Source organism: Bidens hawaiensis, unplaced genomic scaffold (assembly GCF_021521415.1).
Source record: "Bidens hawaiensis isolate Kalapana, Puna unplaced genomic scaffold, B.hawaiensis_p1.1 tig00010929_1, whole genome shotgun sequence".
Taxonomy (NCBI): Eukaryota; Viridiplantae; Streptophyta; class Magnoliopsida; order Asterales; family Asteraceae; genus Bidens; species Bidens hawaiensis.
The window spans coordinates 511033-532276 of NW_027491846.1; positions in this window are offsets into that span (position 1 = coordinate 511033).

Genomic DNA, 21244 nt, shown 5'->3' on the forward strand with positions numbered 1-21244 from the left:
ACACCCCAAAAACAAATTTTCACTCCATGCTGACTGGGCGCCACGTGCCACAATTCGCCCCTAATTGTAGCCCCTCCACTACACATGGCCTCAATTACAATTACGTTAAAAGTTTGAAACGACATGTTTCTAACCCATCGTCTTTCGTCATGTTAGCTAAAAAATTTCTACTATATCATTACTAAAAACAAAGATCCTAAACTAAATTAAAAAATATTTAACTATTTTTTTATTTTATTGATTTTTAAGTTTTTGTATATTGGATTTTTGATAATAATATGATAAAGAAACTCATGCATACCATCAAAATCATTTTTATGTGTACCTTGTTTAGATATAATTTTTTTTGGGGATGTGTTATTCATACACCCTTTATAGGGTGTGTGTTAAAAGGGTGTGTGAATAACCAAAAATGGTATATGAATAACCATTACCTTTTGAAATAACATGATTTATTATATTTAATTTTTAAGCTAACATGGCTAGGATGTGGCGGAGTTTTGAGCTAACATGACCGGGAGGTTCGACTGGTTTAAAAACATGTTGTCTCGAACTTCTAATGTAGCGGCGACAGGTTAGTAAGGGACAAAGGGAGAAATACTAAAACCGTATAGTACCGATACTGAAAACGATGTAAAACGAATACTAGTACCGTACCGATTATGTTTAGTCTGACCATTTTAATAAGGTACCGTTATACAGTAAAAAGATGCTCATCCCTACTCACAAATATACAACTCTTTGTTGTTTTTAGATAATATGGAAAGAACAAATATTACTACTTTTGGTTTCGTAACAAGACTTCCTAAATGGTAAAATTATCTAGATAATAATGGCAATGCTTCAATTAAAGGACTAACTATTTAGAAACTTGAGAAGATGTGACTGATCAAAAGAAAACACGCCAATAATATTCATTCATGTATGTTACCATAAGATATCATGTTGTTCGTATTATTTGATCAAAATTATCTTTGCGAACCGTATTCTGGTTCCTTTATGTTGAAATGTATAATATGCTCGTTAGTTCAACAACCTCAATGTTGGGAAAAGAAACATTACATAACATCCATTATGATTCACGCAAATATGAAATTCGAAATTAAGCATAAACTCTTTAAAAAGGAAACTCATAATTATGAGCAAAACTCAACAACCTTTGCAACTAAAACCAGGTAAGTGTCATCATTTAGTTTGAATTTACCACTCTTTGACTTAACAATTAAATGATGATTAATCAAATTCCATCAACAACCATTTAGAGGAATTCGAGTTAATGTATATTTGCGCAATTTGTGACTTTATACGCTTAAAAAATGTCGATAACTGTCATGTGAAGTATTTTGAATTAATCGATTTATGACCCGAAAAATTTGTTGAATCTGAAAAGGTAATTGATCAAACACTAATTAGTTTTAACAGCAAGTATATATAGTCATGACTCAGGAGCTGATATACTGATATAAACCATCGTTGATTCTTTTTAATGCATTTTGTTAGAATGATTGATTTGAGATTTATAAATAAACTTGTAATAATCTAAAAAGCTAAAGGAAACACTGTAATTATTATTATTATTATTCGAGGCTGACTCATGATTGCATAATGGGCCAAACTCTTTCTATTTATTTGACTCTATATCTTTATATTCACGTGATTACTTTGGTGTTATGGTAATCAAAGGTGCGTAATGAACAAGAACGAAGAAAACAAACAATATGGCTAACACCTAATATTATTAATGATCAAGAAATCTGACTCAAAAACTTGATACAATATCCCATACCCTAAACGCGGTATATATAGACTAACCTAAACGCGTTAGAATATATTTAGGACAGAATAAAATCAACATGATAATTATTTTCATCAAACCCTAATATAGATTATTCCATAAAATAACTATCCATAGATAACCCGATTACTTGCACGCCAAGTTAACCGGTTTCTTGTATCCCAAGTCGCTCCACGCATAGCCATAAGTCGACTCGGTAATTCCCAACAATCACCCCTGACTTTCTGAGTCGTACAAGGTAGATCTACCAACTTTTGAAACACTTGCATCTCCTTGAATTTAATCCGCGCGAGAGCAACTAAAAACCGTATCTTCTCGATTCGTGCTTCCGGGGCGAACACTTTGTCATAGTCAATCCCGGGTTGTTGCACGCATCCTTTCCCCACAAGTGTCGCCTTGTGTTTGTTTATCGGATTCCGTTTTATTTTAAATACACGTTTCAAACCGATTGGTTTAACTCCTTTTGGTAACCCCGTTAAACTTCGTGTTTTCTTTTTTTCGATTGAATTGATATCGGCCCGCATCGCTTTCATACACTCGGGTTTCGATTTCGCTTCATCAAAACTACTCAATTCATCATTTAATAACACTAGTAGTTCTTCGAGTTCTTCATCGGAATTTACCTTACTGCAGTTTGCGACGAGGTTTGGGCTGTTAGCGACACTTTCATTGCTGTTACTGCATTTAGCGACAGTTTTGTCGCTATCGCTGCTGTTTGCGACAACAGTGCTGCTGTTTGTAATAAGGCTGTCGCTATTGCTATTTGTAGCGTCGGTTTCATCGTCGCTATTGCTGCAGTTTGTTTCAGAACCGTCGCTATTGCTGCTGTAAGTTTGGGTTGGGTTCGGTTTCACAAGTCCAGACCCGGAATCTATTGACCCGCAAACACCGGAGAACATACCTGGTACTTTTGCTTGTAAACAAGTTGGGTTCCCAATATTTAGTCGGATTTTATAAAGCATCATGGTATTCTGTCAGGTCGTTTCGGATCGGATCTTAATCAATCATGTCATAACTCACACAAAATTAATCGTGTTGACAGGCGAGTTAATGACGGGTTACTATGTTTAGAAAGATGACCGTTTGTTAAAGGCGGAATCAATAACAAACATACGGTTGCAGTGAATATTCAAAATACGAAGACACGCGAAGAATTCACTCAAAAGATTTCCATTTATATAACGTTAATCATACAAAAGGATAATCGATTAGGGTTTAGGAGGAATCCTAGGACAGCCGTCACACACAAAATATTCTCTTAATTAATGTGTCGGTCTTATCCTCTCTGTCTCTCGTGTCTATGGCGGCGTGCCCTAATTATTCTATTTATAGGCCTGCCAACCTAGGACAGCTGTCATTCCTTCTATAAACCCTATCCGATAGTACATATTCAATTTACATATTCAAAAATTATACTAAGTGTAAAACAAGTCTTCCGGGTAGGCTTTTCATTAAACTTCAGTCTCCAAGTACGCAGTGTACTCGGCCTTCCTTCAGACTTGGTAAACATAGAAGTGTACTCGGAATCAGTTTCCGGGCAGACTTTACTTAGAGAATATTTTACTAAGTAAAATATTTACCGAGTAGACTTCAATCTTCTTGGACTTATCAAACTTTGCTTGACAAATCCTTACGAGCAACCTTGTTCTTCTATGATCCTGTTCGGCTCATTGTCAGTTGAATAACTTATTGATAAGGCGTACTCGAGAGTACATACCTTGCTTGAGCAGAACCTTACTCGATATAACTTAGAGATATTCCATCAACTCATCAAGTATACTCGGACCATAATTATTAAAGAATACCTTGTCCGGTCTTCCAATTACTTGGCTTCTTGGACTTGGTTGACCAAACCTTACTCGGAAGAGTAAAATACTTGGTCTTGAAGAACAATCCTGCTTGACAAAGTGAACCTTACTCGGATATGCCAAATAGATGAACCTTACTCGGAAATCACCAAAAAGCATACCTTGCTCGGATATCCACTTAAGAAGACTATTTGAAGAAAACCTTGCCCGGGAGGCAAAATCTCGTACTCGGCTAAGTAAAAGCTTACTCGAAGGTCCAAGGTGTACCCGGGTTCAATACTTAGCAGTTTCTGAGAAGGTTGAGAAGATTCCAATCTTCAATATTCTTCATTTAGGTCAAATCTCTTCATCTGGGTCAAACTCTTGACCCAACAATCTCCCCCTAGATTGGAACACCTCAGCTGAACCAAAACACTCTAAGGTTACATACACTTAGCAAAATACACATCAAATTAAAGTCAAATTTCATAATCAAATTACATAAACAACATTACATATTCAGAAGCTTGTCCGAAGACATTACAAAGCAAAGCCTATTCTATCTCATTTGTCTTTTCCTCTCATTGTAGGCTGCTTGTCTTCTCAGCTGGATCACAGATGCTGCTCTTTCTCTGAATATATTGAGCACTTGGTAGTGAGTGTGTCCTTCTGGTATCACCAAGTCTCTTATATCAGTAAGATCATCATTATGTAGGCATGTCAGATCTGCATCCTTCTTGATTGTTGCCAAGGCCTTCCCATTTGAGTTCCTCAGCACATAGTAGCCAGTGTCTTCTTTGTATTCAACTTCTGTAATGACACCGTTCTTCTGCACTGTGTAATTTGGCCTTCTCATCCTTCTTCCCAAGCTTATACAAGTCTCCATGTTGGACAGAGGATTCTGATCTCGGACTCTCATCTGGTAGTTCAGTTCAGCCCTGTCCATTTTCTTCAGTTTTTCTGACCTCTTTGACTTGTGAAGTTGGATCAGTCTCCAACTTCTCTTTTCTTTCAAAAATTTGAACCCATCAGCAGCCTGTTCTTGCAGGTACTTAGATAAGTCATTCATCTGTCTTCCTGCTGATCTGTCCCTGTTCCTGTAATCATACAAGTGAAGTGTGGCCATCCTTCTTAATTGATCTTCATTATACTCACGGAAGTCACTTCTGACCACAATCTCCCTTAGCATTCTGCTCTCCATAATAACTTTCATAGAATCAGTAACTGAATCACAGTACAGCTCTCTGGGTAGATCCACATCAGACTGTGGTCTTGTTCTTTGTTGTATTGAGCTGCTTGATTCCCCTCTTCCTGCTTGGCCTCTTCCTCTTTGCAATCTTTGATGAATTGGAGGTCTGAATGGAATTGATTTCTTGGGCTTTTGAGGTCCCAAGTTGAATGTCTTCACATATATTGCTTCCACCATCTCAGTAGGAAGGTTTGCAATCTCCACTATGTCATGTCCTGCTGCCTCCAGCTCAATTAACATTTTGATCATTCCTGGAGTTCTTGCTAGTCCAGCAGGCACAAATCTGTCATCAGAGTAATATCTGGGATTTTCTCCCTCCCTTAATGCTTTTTCCCACTCATCCTTCTGCAGATAGAAAAGAGTCTTCAAGTCCTCTTTCTCCAACACATTAAAGTCTTCTTCAGTCATCCCTCTCTTGTTTGTCATTATGTTTCTTAGGATGTTGATCATTTTCTCATTCTCCCAAGGCATAAATGGTTCAGTTTCTTGTTCAGGTTTGGCATCATCTTGAGGGATAGGAATTTCAACAAGTTTGACTTGCTCTTTTTCCTTCTCCCTTAAGGTCTGAATTCTTCTTTTCTTCTTTGGAGGCTCATTAGGTAGTTCTGTTTGAATTGTGCTCTCAGTATAGACCTTTTTCAACTCTTTCTCTTTCCTTTTGGAATATTGGTCAAATACTGCCTCTTTTCTCAGATTTCTCACAACCTCAGGCTTCATGCCTTTCTCAATCAAATAACCACACATGCCATCATATTTCTTCTTTAATTCTTCCAATTCCATCTTATCATCTTGTTTCACAAACTTTTCTGCAACTATCTCTTTCTCACTGTTATAAAGATCTTGAATTTGTTCAGCAGTGTATTTTTTAAGGCAGCTTCAGGATAGCCTCTAACCTTAAAAAAAGTTTTATAGTGCTCAGTATTTTTCTTTCTTTTCTCAATCTTCTTTAAGACTTCCTCTGCATTAAATTCAATGTTTCCCCTTTGAATATAAGTCATTTCAGCTTGAGGGGTCTCAGCAATGGAGCTTGTGTCAACTTTCTCACCTCCTTGATCAGGGTGATTATCACCCTTTCCATCAGACTCCTCAGAGTCATCCTCCTCATCATCTGATAAGTCATTCATGGCATCTATTTTGGGTTCATCAGAGTCAGGATGCTCTGGTTCATCCATATTTTCATCTTCATCTTTATCAGAAACATTAACATCTGGGACCCCTGGTAATTTTTCTCCTGGTTGCAATGTTTGCAAGGGGATTGCCCTGATTGGTTCATCATCAGTCTGTTCAGCAGATTTCTTTCTTCTTTGATAGGTCTTTTCATATCTTCTTTCTCCCCAGTTACTAGAAGGGTTCTTTTTCATATCCTCCTTAACCTGTTCTGCCCATTTCTTGGCAGCTGCAGATGCAATTGACTCCCCAATCTCTTCATGTATAATCATGTCAGTGTTAAGATTGGTTGATGGTTCAACAGTCTCCGATTGTTGCTCCTGAAACTTGTTAACCACCTTTCTCAAAGAGTCATCAAACTCTTGAGTTTTGTTCATATTCACCAGAATTTCAATAACCTCTTGATCTGCCACATCTTGAAATATTTCTTTTGCTACATTGGCTTCTTTGATCAATAGGTCCTGCTGTGCCAACTCTTCTTCAGTCAAGGAATGGGCAATTGCTTCCCTTTCCATTGATTCTTTAATAAGTCTTTCTCTCTCAGCAAGAGCAGCATCAGCAGCAGTATCTAGAAAAGTTACATCTTTTTCAACGTATACAACAGAATCTTCATCTGTGGCTATCTCTTTACTCTTTTCTTTTCTCTTTCTTAACTGTTCTTCATTTTCTTCTTCATCACTTCCAAACTCATCAATCTCTCTAAATAAGTCTTCCAGTTCAGAGTCATGCTCTACCCTTTTGGAACTAGCTTCTTGATCATCATTTGGCTCAGTGTGTTCTAGTTCCTCAGTAGCAGCACTCACATTCACATTCTCCACACTCATTTCTTCATTCACAATCTCAGTCAACTCTTCTGTCAGCACATTCTCAACATCATCATTGGTTACTTCTTCTCTCACATCCATTACAGATTCATCACTATCATCATATTCATTCATGATCCTCATCAAACCATCAATATTTTCAATATCAGTCATGACCATATCATTCTCATCTATATTCTCCCCCTGTTTTGGGGCAGCTGAGGTCTTCTCAACCTCCTGCACCAGGGTTCGAATTGACAATTTCAGCATCAGCTAACTTTTTCAATAACAGTTCATTTTCACTTGTTAGCTTTTCATTCTTTCTTTTCAAATCAGTATTTTCATCCCTAACCTCCTCCACTTGCCTTTTCAACTCATCAATTTCAAGCATCAACTCAGCATTTCTTAGTGACATATCATCATGTGGACTTGTAGGGTTTGATGTAGTAAATGGTTCAAAATCAGGTAGGTTTGTGGTAGGAGTTTGTGGTGTTGGTGATTGATGTGTGTATTGATGTGTGGATGTTTCTGGTTGGTCTAGGGTAAGGGTTTGATGTGGTGAGGTAGGTGGTGGTGATTGTGGTAGTGTAGGGATAGGTTGTTCAAGTTCTTCATGTTGCTCCACCTGTACTGGTGCCATAACCTCCATATCCAGACCATCTCCCCCATCATTGCCATCAACATCATCATCAGAGTCTCCTTCAGCACTCTCCTCATCACTCCCTTCTTCCTCCTCTGAGCTCAGCTCAGGCACAGGCATTATAGCCAAATCATGGTTTAATAACCATGGCAGAATTTCCAATGGAATACTTGCATCAAAATTGTTAGAGACACCGGGATTCTTTATTTCTTGTAGGCATCGGGATCTTGCAGTTTATGGGTGGTTCCAATTGTTGGTAAATCTTGTAGTGTGCTATTGAATATGATCTGCAGGAATCTCGGGTACTGTAAAAATCTTTTTCTTTCCGGTTTCTTTAGATTCCCCACTAGCCCATCAAAGATCATCTTGAAAAAATTAAATGGCAGATCATAGATTGTTCCAACGGTGGCATTTGCTAGATCAAGACTCATCAGAGTCCATGATCCCTTTCTCGGAGCAAATCCATGTATGATGTGATGAATCAGAAATCTGTACAACATTGGAAATAATCCCTTCTGAAACTGTCCCTCATGGACATTTCCTTGATACCCCATAATTTCTCTGAAAATCTTCAACAGATGCTTTGTATCGAAGCTGATGTGATTGTGATCATCGTCATTCAGTCTTAAACATCTTCTGATCAATCTTTCAGTGATCTGTATCTCCTGTCTGGCCACGGTTGCCTCGATTCGTCTTTCATTACCGTCTTCAATAAGCTCTGCTGATCTCCAGAAATCCAAGGAGTGATTTCTGTAGATAATCGGGCTTTCAGTGAGAGCAAAGCTAATGTTTGACCGTGCCATCCATAAGATCATTCGAGCCATTGGTTCATTTTCTGGTGTTACTTGTAGTAGTGCGCACATATTGTGCTTTGGCTCAAACACATACTTCGGCTCGTTGTCTGCCATATCTGTAAAACATAAACAAACATATTCAAAGTGAAATTAGACATAAAGTTTAAAACTTTAGACAATTTCAAGTTATAAAAATGAAGAAGAAAGAGAGAAATCTTCAAGAACCTGTTCTTCGACAAATTAATAACCTAAACACATAAACAGAGTGTTAGTACTCGAATACATAATCAAATCACAATAACAATCTAATCGTGATCGGAAACATAAAATTTTATGCTTACCGAGTCGGAAATTAGTGGCTGATAAAAATTAGGGTTTGGATTAATCTTGAATTCGATAAGTCGGTTATTTTTCTTAGTAAGAGAGATTTGCAGTGGAAGGAGAGAGATAGAGGGAAATAATGTAGAAGAAATTTGCCTAAGTCCCTCTTTTATACATTTTGAAAGTGGGTTTTAAATGCTTTTTGTCTTCTTGTGAATTACTAGCTGTCAACCAGTAACGTTATCCACTTGATATATTAAAAACATTTAATCTCATTTAAAATTATAAGACCTTACTCGAAAAATTAATTTATCCAATGTCTACTCGATCTTCTTCCACTAACAAACCTAACTCGGTCAAACTTTACTCGAAAACTTTTCATTTTGAATGTGAACTTTGCCCGAATACTTCTCTATTTAAACCTTGCTCGATCAAGTAAATTAATTTAAAGTTAAGATAATGAAGAAAGCTTACCCGAAATACTTGATTTCTTGAGAAATAAATCGCCAGACAAATAATCAAATATAGTTATCAAATAAACATTCTTACTAAGAATCAATTAAGATCCTCCCAAAAATTTCTCAAATTCAAATTAAAACTTATCTAGCATGAACCCTAAAAATCATAATCACTAACATATTCAAACAACGTATTCATTCAAGTATACTTGTATGAAGATTGTGCTCGAGCACTCTTTCAAATGTAAAGTGTGCTCGGACAACAATCTTATGCAAAGTATACCCGAATAAATTTCATATAATACAAAGTGTGCTCGAAACCAAATTCTAGCAGACAGTGTACTCGAAAAGTTAGGTTTTGAAAATTACCAAGTATATTGAAGGAACACAAATGTACCCGAAATATAAAGTGTGCTCGGAAACAAAGTTTGCCCGAAAACACTTGTAATTTCAAAGAAATCATAAACACATATATCACAGAGCATGCTCGGAATGAAATTAAACACATAAACATTTAAGTGTGCTATAGTCTAAAATTTCATAGAGCTTGCTCGAAAATCCTAAGTTAGCACTAAGCTTGCTAGGATAAACACATTCAATCATCAGGTATGCCCTTGTTCGAGGGAACTTATCATATCAAACCATACCCGAAAAATGACAAACTTAAACAGTAACATCTAAGCGTGCCCGGAAAGATTAACAAACCTTTCCTAACAACATATTCACACAAAGCTTACTTGGTGTACTCACTTAAGTTCACAAAGTTTGCTTGAAAACACAATCAGCATATTACATGCATAGCTTATTCGAAGCTAACATAAAACATGCATAGCTTACTCGAAACAAGAATTTCTTGTTAACAGTTAGCTATTTCAACACATAATCATCTCAAGACTTCAAGCTTGCTCGGAAAGTGAGTGCAACAGTGTAAACACTTCAAAGCATGCCCGAAAATCATAATGTTAGTCAAAAATGACTAAGCTTACTCGGAAAGGTTGAAAGTTGTCAAACCTTACCCGAAACAACATATTTACACATAATCAACTGTTCTGTACTCGGAAAGGTTATAATTCAATAACCTTACCCGAAAATACATATTCAAACAGTTTGTGCTCGAGAAGGTTAGAAATCATCAAACCTTACTCGAACTTACATATTCAAACATAATCAACTGTTCTGTACTCGGAAAGGTTATAATTCAATAACCTTACCCGAAAATACATATTCAAACAGTTTGTGCTCGAGAGGGTTAGAAATCATCAAACCTTACTCGAACTTACATATTCAGCCTATTTTAGGCAAAATGCAACACTTTTTGACTTAAACCACTTTTCAAAGACATTTCTAAGTTATGTATCATTTCAGAACATAGTTTAAAAGCAAATGGTGCATTAAGAGATCAAATTTCAGTTATACTTCACTTCAAAACAATTTCTTTTATAAACTGAAAAGATCTCAGGAATGGGATCATATTGACTAAGTAGCTTTCTCAATACTTCACTCTCAGCATTATTATGACAACTTAGATAGGTTAACAGCAGGTATAGACTTAGCATGATTTTCATCTCTTTGGTGATATGATTATGGTTCAATTTGAGCATAATGGTCAACACTGTGCTCTGATGTCTCATATCTCTTCTCAAAGCTTATTTGGCTTTCCCCAGATCACCCCAATTTGACTCCAACCTCCTGTATTTGGTCAAAAATAGTTTCTTATGACAGAACTTATTGTATTTTTGTATTTTTAGACTCAAACATATATAGAGGTTGAACGTTGGACTTACAGTTAGCAACATGCCTTTCATTCAAGATGAGACAGATTTAACCAACATCTTTGTAGTTCTTGTTGTAACCCTCTTGTTTGATAAAATATTTAAAACACTTATCAACTTTTGGTTGATTTATTCATTCTTCCCCTTGTTTTTGATATTTTCTCAAATTTTCTAAAAGCATGTTCTTTGTCATATTTAAAATGTTTCATTTTGGTTGACCAAATAACAACAGGCTCGTGTATGACTAGGTACTCACTTTTCTGCCATATCATTCGGAGAGATTTAACTTGAGACATGCAAAGCAACTATGCATCTCCACATAAAGATTAGCATATTCATTATGTTTATATCACTTTAGATTTTACATCATCATGGGAAAGCAACCATACATGTTAATGACTATACTAAGGCCTTTTTAGCCTAATAATTCCATATGATCAGCTAAGTAGTCAATGTACTATCATTTCCCATAAATACAGTTTAATATTCAATCACCCCAATACCTCTTCATTGTCAGGTTAATGGCTATCCTGTTTTGACCAAAAGTGGTCAACAGGACCAAACATACATGTGAGTATATGTCCTTTTAAAGTCAGAGTTATTGACATAGTTTTAAGTGAAGGAATAAGAAACAAGTCATAATTGCCCCAAATGCATTCAGTTTTCAGGTCAATGGCTATCATTTGAATCTATAGAGATTTAAGGACCAAGCATACACAAGTGCATGTCCTTCCAACTGGGCAAATGACATAATTTTCAGCAAAAAAACAACTGTTTGAGATCTTTCCCTTTAAAAATCCTTCTTTTAAGCTTCTTAAAAGCTTGAACTGAATAATCTTATCATATCTCATCACCATTAATCAACTTGCTCATGTTTTGACCAAAATATAGTATTTATGCAAAATTCATTATAAATTTCATTGAATCACTTAATTTTGACATAAAGCACATTTTGACATAAACAGTTGCATCACATACTCAAATCTTAATCATTCTTACATCATCAAGAAAAACAGACTGTAATTTCATTCAATGTCTATTCTACCTTAACAACTTCAGAAGATCAGATTAAGAACATATTCAAGTAACCATTAACATGTGATTACTCATGACATTATATAAGCAATTAATCTCACCTAAACAGATCAAACTACTTATCATAACATCAGATCAGTTAACATAATAGTCAAGAATTATCATCAATGTCAACCAAATTGCACAGATAGTTACTTAACCACCTATCAGTTAACATCAAAACAGTGACATAATCAAAACATATTAAACAACATATTCAGCAGCATATTCAGCAACATATTCAACTTGTGTAACCTCATCTAAAATATTCAAGTAGCACATAGAGGTACACAACTAAGCACACATCCTTAATCAGATTTCATCAGAGTTGATCATCCCCAGGGCTTTCAGAAGAAAGTTGAATCTGGTTCTATCAAGTGGTTTGGTGAATAGGTCAACCAGATTATCACTTGTATCAACTCTTTGCATTTCAATCAAACCTTTTTCACTACAATCTCTGATGAAGTGATGTCTGATTTCAATATGCATAGTCTTAGAATGTTGCACAGGATTCTTAACAGTAAAATATGCAGCAGTATTATCAATCAGAATAGGGGTGTTTAGAAAGTTCAAACCATAGTCCAGCATCTGATTCTGAATCCAGAGAACTTGTGCACAGCAGGCAGATGCAGCAACATATTCAGCTTCTGCAGTAGAGATTGACACTGTGGTCTGTTTCTTGCATTGCCATGACACTAGCCTTTCACCCAAAAACTGGCATCCCCCTGATGTTGACTTTCTACTCATATTGCATCCATCATAATCACTGTCTGTATATGCAATCAGATCAAAGGATTGGTTCTTTGGATACCAAATCCCTAAGTCTGGTCTTCCCTTCAAATATCTTAATATTCTTTTCACAGCATTCATGTGGGAGACTTTTGGATTTGACTGAAACCTAGCACATACACACACAGCAAACATGATATCTGGTCTTGTTGCAGTCAGATACATCAGAGATCCAATCTTTGCTCTGTATTCATGTTCATCAACTGACTCCCCCTTTTCATCAGCTATCATCTTTTCTTTGGTGTCCATTGGAGTTGAGGCAGCCTTGTAATCATGACAGTTGAACTTATTCAGAATGTCCTGCACATACTTAGCTTGGTGAATGAAGATTCCTTCATCCTTTTGTTGAACTTGTAGTCCCAGAAAGAAATTCATTTCACCCATGGAACTCATGCTGTACTTGGACTTCATCACCTCTTCAAACTCCAAACACATATTTTCATTTGTAGATCCAAAGATGATATCATCAACATAGACTTGTACAAGCAGCAAATCTGACCCTTGTCTTTTGTAGAAGAGTGTCTTGTCAATGGCTCCCCTTGTGAATCCATTTTCAAGTAAATGAGTTGATAACTCATCATACCATGCTCTAGGAGCCTGATGTAAACCATAAAGGGCTTTGTTTAGCTTATACACTCTGTTTGGATACATGGGATCCTCAAAACCTGGTGGTTGAGTCACATACACTTCTTCATCAATCTTTCCATTAAGGAATGCAGATTTGACATCAAGCTGGAATACTTTAATGTTCTTTGAGGCAGCATATGCAAGAAAAATCCTTATGGCTTCCAGTCTTGCAACTGGTGCAAACACTTCCTCAAAGTCTATCCCTTCCTTTTGAAGACATCCCAGTGCTACAAGTCTAGCTTTGTTCTTAATCACCAAACCCCTTTCATCCCTTTTGTTTCTGAACACCCATTTGGTTCCTATTGCATATCTGTCATGTGGCTTGTCTACAAGATCCCATACATGTAAATCTCTAAACTGGGCCAATTCCTCTTGCATTGCCTCTACCCAACTATTGTCTTTTAAAGCTTGAGCAATATTCTTTGGTTCTAATTGGGATAGAAAGCAAGAGTACAGACAGATGTTAGCTATCTCAGAATGACTTCTTGTTACTCTTTCATGCAGGTCACCAATGATATTTTCAGCAGGATGATTCTTTTCAACAATAGGAGTTTGTATTATCATATTTGTAGACAAATTTGTGTCAAGATTTGTTTCATTGATTTCAGGTTCTTCAATGATCAAATCAGCTTCTGCATCATGAAACTCTGGTGCTTCATCATTATGTTGTCTTGAAGTGGATGCACCATTGTTTCCCAGATTCAAACTTTGAAACAAGTCTTGAAATCTTGCTGTTGTTGCAGCTTCTTCATCATTTGTTTTGTTGCCTGTGTCACTCTCATTATGAACATGATCATTTTGTACATCAGTACTATCTTGACTTGTCATTTCCTGATCTTGTTCAATGTTATTGTTTGAGGAGCTATTCACAAAAGTGTATTCTTTTTCTGTTCTAGCAACTTTCTTCCACAATTCTTCCAATTCCAGTTCTTTCTTCTTATTTTCTTCAAGTACACTGGTCTTGTAGAATGTATCATCAAAATCTTCAGAATAAATCTTGAATGACTTTATCAATTTTTCATGATCAAACAGCCATGTTGCACCACTGACTGTGTTGAATTGATTCTCATTAAAAATAATGTCAGATGACTCTATCACACTCATGTGATCTTTCACATAAACTCTGTAAGCCTTTGAGTGAGTAGAATATCCAACAAAGAAACAGTCTAGTGACTTAGTTTGAAACTTGTTCAAATAGTCTCTAGTGTTTAATAAGAAACATTTGCAGCCAAAGGGCTTGAAGAACTTGATGTAAGGCTTTCTTTTGTTGAAAATCTCATATGGAGTTTTATCATGCCTTTTGTTCACAAGCACTCTGTTCTGAACATAACAAGCAGTGTTGATTGCTTCAGCCCAGAATGTGACAGGTAAGTTAGCATCAGCCAACATGGTTCTTGCAACTTCTATTAGTGTTCTGTTTCTCCTTTCTGCAACACCATTTTGTTCAGGAGTTCTTGGAGCTGAAAATTGTTGAAGTATTCCTTTCATAGCACAAAATTCTTCCATAACTCCATTCTTGAACTCAGTACCATTGTCACTTCTCAGCATCTTCACTTTCTTATTCAGCTTGTGTTCAATCATTTTGACACAACCCTTAATCAACTCAGCAGTCTCATCTTTGGTACTTAGGAAATAAACCCAAGTATATCTTGAATAGTCATCAATGATCACCAAACAGTATCTTTTCTTTCCAATACTTGGTACACTCACAGGACCAAAAAGATCCATGTGAAGTAACTCAAGTGGTTGATCAATTGAGTTGATGAGCTTTGTCTTATGAGTAGACTTGTGTTGTTTTCCCTTCTGACATGAGTCACAATGATCATCTGACTTAAATTCTCTTATAGGTAAACCAATCACATGTTCACCCTTGACCAGTCTATTCATATTCTTTAAGTTCACATGACACAATCACCATCTTCTTCAACCCACTGATTTCTGTTGTGAATCTTGTCTGAGCTCTATAGCTATTCATACAATCCTCTTCCAAACTTTTCATTCTTTTCTCACTAACAATCTCACTTGCCTCATAAGCATTGATAATGCTTTGCTTCTTAAAACACTCACTTTCCAGTTTACCAATCTTTTCTTTTAATTCATTGACAAGTTTAAGTAAATCAGCATTAGGATCAGAATGTACCTTAGATGAAGATGCAGAGTCTATGGCCATGAATGCCACATTAGCTCCTCTGATATCATCTGCTATATCTTCCTCATGGTTACTCCAGTCAAAGCTTCCCTCATGCTGAGTAGTTACTGCCACATTGCCTTGATTTCTTGGTTGATTTTGGTTTGCTGGAATGTTGTGAGTTGCAGGGATTTGAACAGCTTGATTCTGATTATTGTTCATTTGATATACTTGATTCTGATTCATGCACTGCTGGTTGTTCATATGAGGCTGATAGTGGTTATTAAAATTGGGATTGAAGTTGTTGTTTGGATGGAAGTTGTTGTTGTTGGGATTGAATCCTTAGTTATTGTTGAAGTTTTGCTGGTTGTTATTTCTATGCATATTCTGCTGGTATTGTTGTTGGTTTCTAGGCTGTTGGAACTGATTGACTTGAAAGTTCCTTGGCAAATTGCACTCTCTTGCAAAGTGTCCAGGCTGTTGACAGTTGTAGCAGATAGCCTTGGACTTATCAAATCCTATTCTCTCATTTGGACCAGAAACTAGTGATCTACCAGTTCTGTTGTACAGTCTCTTGCTTCTTAATGCCAACATTACAGCTTGCCATTTGAGATCCATGTCTTCAAGGTCATCAGCATCTATTTGTTCCAAATCATCCTGCACTACACTTGTGTGAATCATGTTTTTGGCCACAAATGCATTGTAGGACTCAGTGAACATAGACATTAGGGCTTGTGCATCATTCCCTTGAACATGCCCTGCACCAGCACTTTGAGCATTTCCATTTCCCACAGAGGCTGAATCATCATCAATCAATTGAACATTAAACCTCTGTTGACCACCTTGACTGCTTGAACCACCTCCAATGAATGACCTAGCAGTCTCATTGTTGTGATCACTTGGTTCTTCAATGATGGGAATTTGTTGTTGATTCTTTGTTGTAAGATTCCCCATAGGAGCAATTAAAGCATTTGACACATTGAAACTTGGTTTATCTTCCTTGATCATTTCATTCTCAATCATTTCAAGTTCAGCAGCTTGAAGAAAACATACTACATCATCCAATTTCAATTCATTGAAATTTTGCTTTTGAAGGATGAATTTGCAAGCAGTATACCATTCTTTTGGCATTGAGTTGAGCAACTTTGTATTTAAATCAAAGTCAGTCATTACATAGTCAGTTGTTCTCAACTCATTCACAATACTCAGAAAACGTTCTAGTATTGACCTCAACCTTTCACCATCTCTATACTTGAATCTTTCTAACTGTTGCTTCAGTCTTTGCTTCTTAATGTTCTTCAATTCAGTGTTCCCTTCATACATCTCAAGGATTGCATCATACATTGCCTTAGCACTTTGATGATGTGCAACCTTTGTGAGGATTTCCCAAGACAGACCAAGTTTGAGCATAGCCAATGCCCTGTCATCAACCTTTCTCATTCTCTCTCTAATGGCAGCAATAGCATTTGCATTAGCACCTTCTTCAACAACAGCTTGTGGTCCATTCTTGATAGAATTCCACATATCCACATCATTATAACAAACAGCAGCTTCAAAAAGCACTTTCCACTTGGTAAAGTTCTCCTGACCATACAATCTAGGTATCTTATTAGTAGACACCTCTTTTTCCTCATATCCAGACATTTTCTTAAAATAAAAGTTAAGATCTTATCAAAAGTAGATTAAAACAATCAGATCTGAGAATAAATTCTTAGATCTGAGGTGTCTGATATGAATAGAACAAGATTCAACAATAAAAATCAAAGCTTTAAGTGAAATAAGGAAAAGAAAACACCTAAAACTTGTAGATCTGGAAGAAAAATGAAGAACAGAGCTTCTGACGTCACAAATCAATCGAACAGTGCTCTGCTTACGTCATTCTTCTTCAAAACTTAATCAGCAACAATCTTTCTAAAAGTAGCAGCAACAAGCTCTGATACCACTTGTCAGGTCGTTTCGGATCGGATCTTAATCAATCATGTCATAACTCACACAAAATTAATCGTGTTGACAAGCGAGTTAATGACGGGTTACTATGTTTAGAAAGATGACCGTTTGTTAAAGGCGGAATCAATAACAAACATACGGTTGCAGTGAATATTCAAAATACGAAGACACACGAAGAATTCACTCAAAAGATTTCCATTTATATAACGTTAATCATACAAAAGGATAATCGATTAGGGTTTAGGAGGAATCCTAGGACAGCCGTCACACACAAAATATTCTCTTAATTAATGTGTCGGTCTTATCCTCTCTGTCTCTCGTGTCTATGGCGGCGTGCCCTAATTATTCTATTTATAGGCCTGCCAACCTAGGACAGCTGTCATTCCTTCTATAAACCCTATCCGATAGTACATATTCAATTTACATATTCAAAAATTATACTAAGTGTAAAACAAGTCTTCCGAGTAGGCTTTTCATTATACTTCAGTCTCCGAGTACGCAGTGTACTCGGCCTTCCTTCAGACTTGGTAAACAAAGAAGTGTACTCGGAATCAGTTTCCGGGCAGACTTTACTTAAAGAATATTTTACTAAGTAAAATATTTACCGAGTAGACTTCAATCTTCTTGGACTTATTAAACTTTGCTTGACAAATCCTTACGAGCAACCTTATTCTTCTATGATCCTGTTCGGCTCATTGTCAGTTGAATAACTTATTGATAAGGCGTACTCGAGAGTACATACCTTGCTTGAGCAGAACCTTACTAGATATAACTTAGAGATATTCCATCAACTCATCAAGTATACTCGGACCATAATTATTAAAGAATACCTTGCCCGGTCTTCCAATTACTTGGCTTCTTGGACTTGGTTGACCAAACCTTACTCGGAAGAGTAAAATACTTGGTCTTGAAGAACAATCCTGCTTGACAAAGTGAACCTTACTCGGATATGCCAAATAGATGAACCTTACTCGGAAATCACCAAAAAGCATACCTTGCTCGGATATCCACTTAAGAAGACTATTTGAAGATAACCTTGCCCGGGAGGCAAAATCTCGTACTCGGCTAAGTAAAAGCTTACTCGAAGGTCCAAGGTGTACCCGGGTTCAATACTTAGCAGTTTCTGAGAAGGTTGAGAAGATTCCAATCTTTAATATTCTTCATTTAGGTCAAATCTCCTCATTTGGGTCAAACTCTTGACCCAACATATTCCTCGTGACCTTCATTAATAACCTCCCACTACTATCGTGCATCGTTAAGTAGTTACTCCTCATCCGAATATCACAACCCGACTCGGTTGCTTGACCCAAACTAATCACATTACATTGCAAACCCGGAATATAATAAATATTGGTCATCAATTTATGTTCTCCACTTTTACCTTTAAAAACAATCGAACCCTTCCCTTTGATCGGCACACATGAACCATCTCCGAACCTTACTCGTCCGACTATTTGTTCGTTTAATTCCGCAAAATATTCACGGTTTCCCGTCATATGGTTACTCGCACCATTATCTAAGTGCCACATGTCGGTCTCGCCCGAATCGGTATCGTACTTCGTCGGAATTACTTTATCTTCGTTAAGGTATACGGTTTCCCGAACACCTTCCATCATGAAAAACGAAGCATCTAAACCATTTGTTTCATTTTCTTCTGTTCGGTTTAGATTTACTTCATCTTTCCGAAATCGGTCGGGGCACCTCGAAACAAAGTGCCCAAATTCACCTGTAACTTATAATATGTGACAAATCTCGTTCCATACCTTTTCCTTTCTTATCATCTCGACCGCGTCCCCGTCCTTTTGAAGAATAGGATCCTCGACCTCGACCCCTGCTAACAGGTTCAGATTTAGTGAACATTAACCGACTTTGACTGCTCTCGGTTTGAAGATTTTCTTCTTTTATCCTCTCTTCATAGGCTTTTAATCGACCCACCACATCATCAAACCCAACAGTCTTTAAATCTAAAACTTGTTCGAGTGATGCTACTATATGAATAAAACGTCTCGAAAGACTCGTAAGGAACTTTTTTACCATTTTTTCTTCCGAGAATATCTCTCCGAGCGTGGCGGCTTTTGACGAGTAACTCGATAACGTGGCTGCAATTCATCAATCGTCCCTGTTTCATTCATCTTCAACCCGTCGAACTCTGACGTTAGGGTTTGGAGCTTCGCCTCCTTCACCCGTTCTGCACCTAGATGTCGGGTCTTTAACGCTTCCCACGTCTCTTTCGCTGTGCGTAGATTACCCACTTGTAAAATCTGTGCTTCAGGGAACGACTGAAAAATCAAGGCGATTGCAATATTGTTTAGTTTTGCATCGCCATTACCCGGATCGATCGTGTCCCACACGCCATGCACATTCATCAGCACACGCATATGCATACCCCAGACCGTGTAATTCGTTGTTGTTAGTTTCGGACATTGAAACGAGTTCGGATTCGTGCTCGTTTCTTTTTTCGGTTGATCACCCATCGTCGATTACTGGTCTTGATCGAACCCCTCGATTGGTCAGATGTACCAGCCCCTTAAATCACAGTTGGTTTCTCCGGCAGTCCCTTGAACACGGACTGTTATGGTTACTGGGTTGAAATCGACTTCAAGTTTGATTGCTATGATATTAATAAAATATTAATATTCAACACTGCCCTTTCTTTATATTAATATTAAATCAAGATATTAATTCAACATTAATAAGTGATCAGCGGCTCCCTTGACTTGAGCGCTAATAATGGATAACAAACCCACAAGCAGTTGCTCCTTAACTCGAACGCTGATTTCCGATCTCGGTGTCTTGATCGATGGTGGTTGTTGGATCTTGGCTATGATACCAATTATGGTTATCAAAGGTGCGTAATGAACAAGAATGAAGAAAACAAACAATATGGCTAACACCCAATATTATTAATGATCAAGAAATCTGACTCAAAAACTTGATACAATATCCCATACCCTAAACACGGTATATATAGACTAACCTAAACGCGTTAGAATATATTTAGGACAGAATAAAATCAACATGATAATTATTTTCATCTAAACCTAAAATAGATTATTCCATAAAATAACTATCCATAGATAACCCGATTACTTGCACGCCAAGTTAACCGGTTTCTTGTATCCCAAGTCGCTCCACGCATAGCCATAAGTCGACTCGGTAATTCCCAACATGGTGGACCTAAAAAGGTTTTTTTTTCTACTGGTTATCATCATCATCATCATCATCGTACTCAGTAAATCCCACCGATAGCAAAGCTATGGTAGGGTTTGAGTAGGGTAAGATGTAGACAGCCTTACCTCTACCCCGAAGGAATAGAGAGGCTGCTTCCGGTGAGACCCCCGGCTCGATAGTAGTTTTGCATCAAGCCTTGGACATAAGGCACATAACACTCAACCACCGAGACATCAGCCGATTGGTGCGTGTACCCTTGTCTTTCAACTATCAGCGCCACCACATGATGCCTGATTAACCTTCCGCCACTTTTAACGTTATTTTCACGAGATTAGTAAAATAACATCAAAATTAGTGCAATTTCACTTTTGCCCACCCGAGGATTCACACATATATACATTATATAATCTAAATAAAATCGTTCAAATATGATCTACTTTTTACTGTTTCTTATTTAGCTTTTTTTTTTATAGATTTAAAAGTGAAAGTATTATAAAATGAACTCATGCTTTTAATACTATTTCATTTATATCACTGGATTAAACTTGTGTTCCTTGATTTCTTTTAAAAAAAAAAGCTCATCACTTAGGTGTGTTTTAACTTTTTCTATGTTGAAAACGTAGGTGTATTTCATTTATATCACTTAGGTGTATTTTTTTGGTATCATAAGCTATACGAATGCCAGTATCATACCAGTCCAGTGATGAAGCAATCCAACCGAA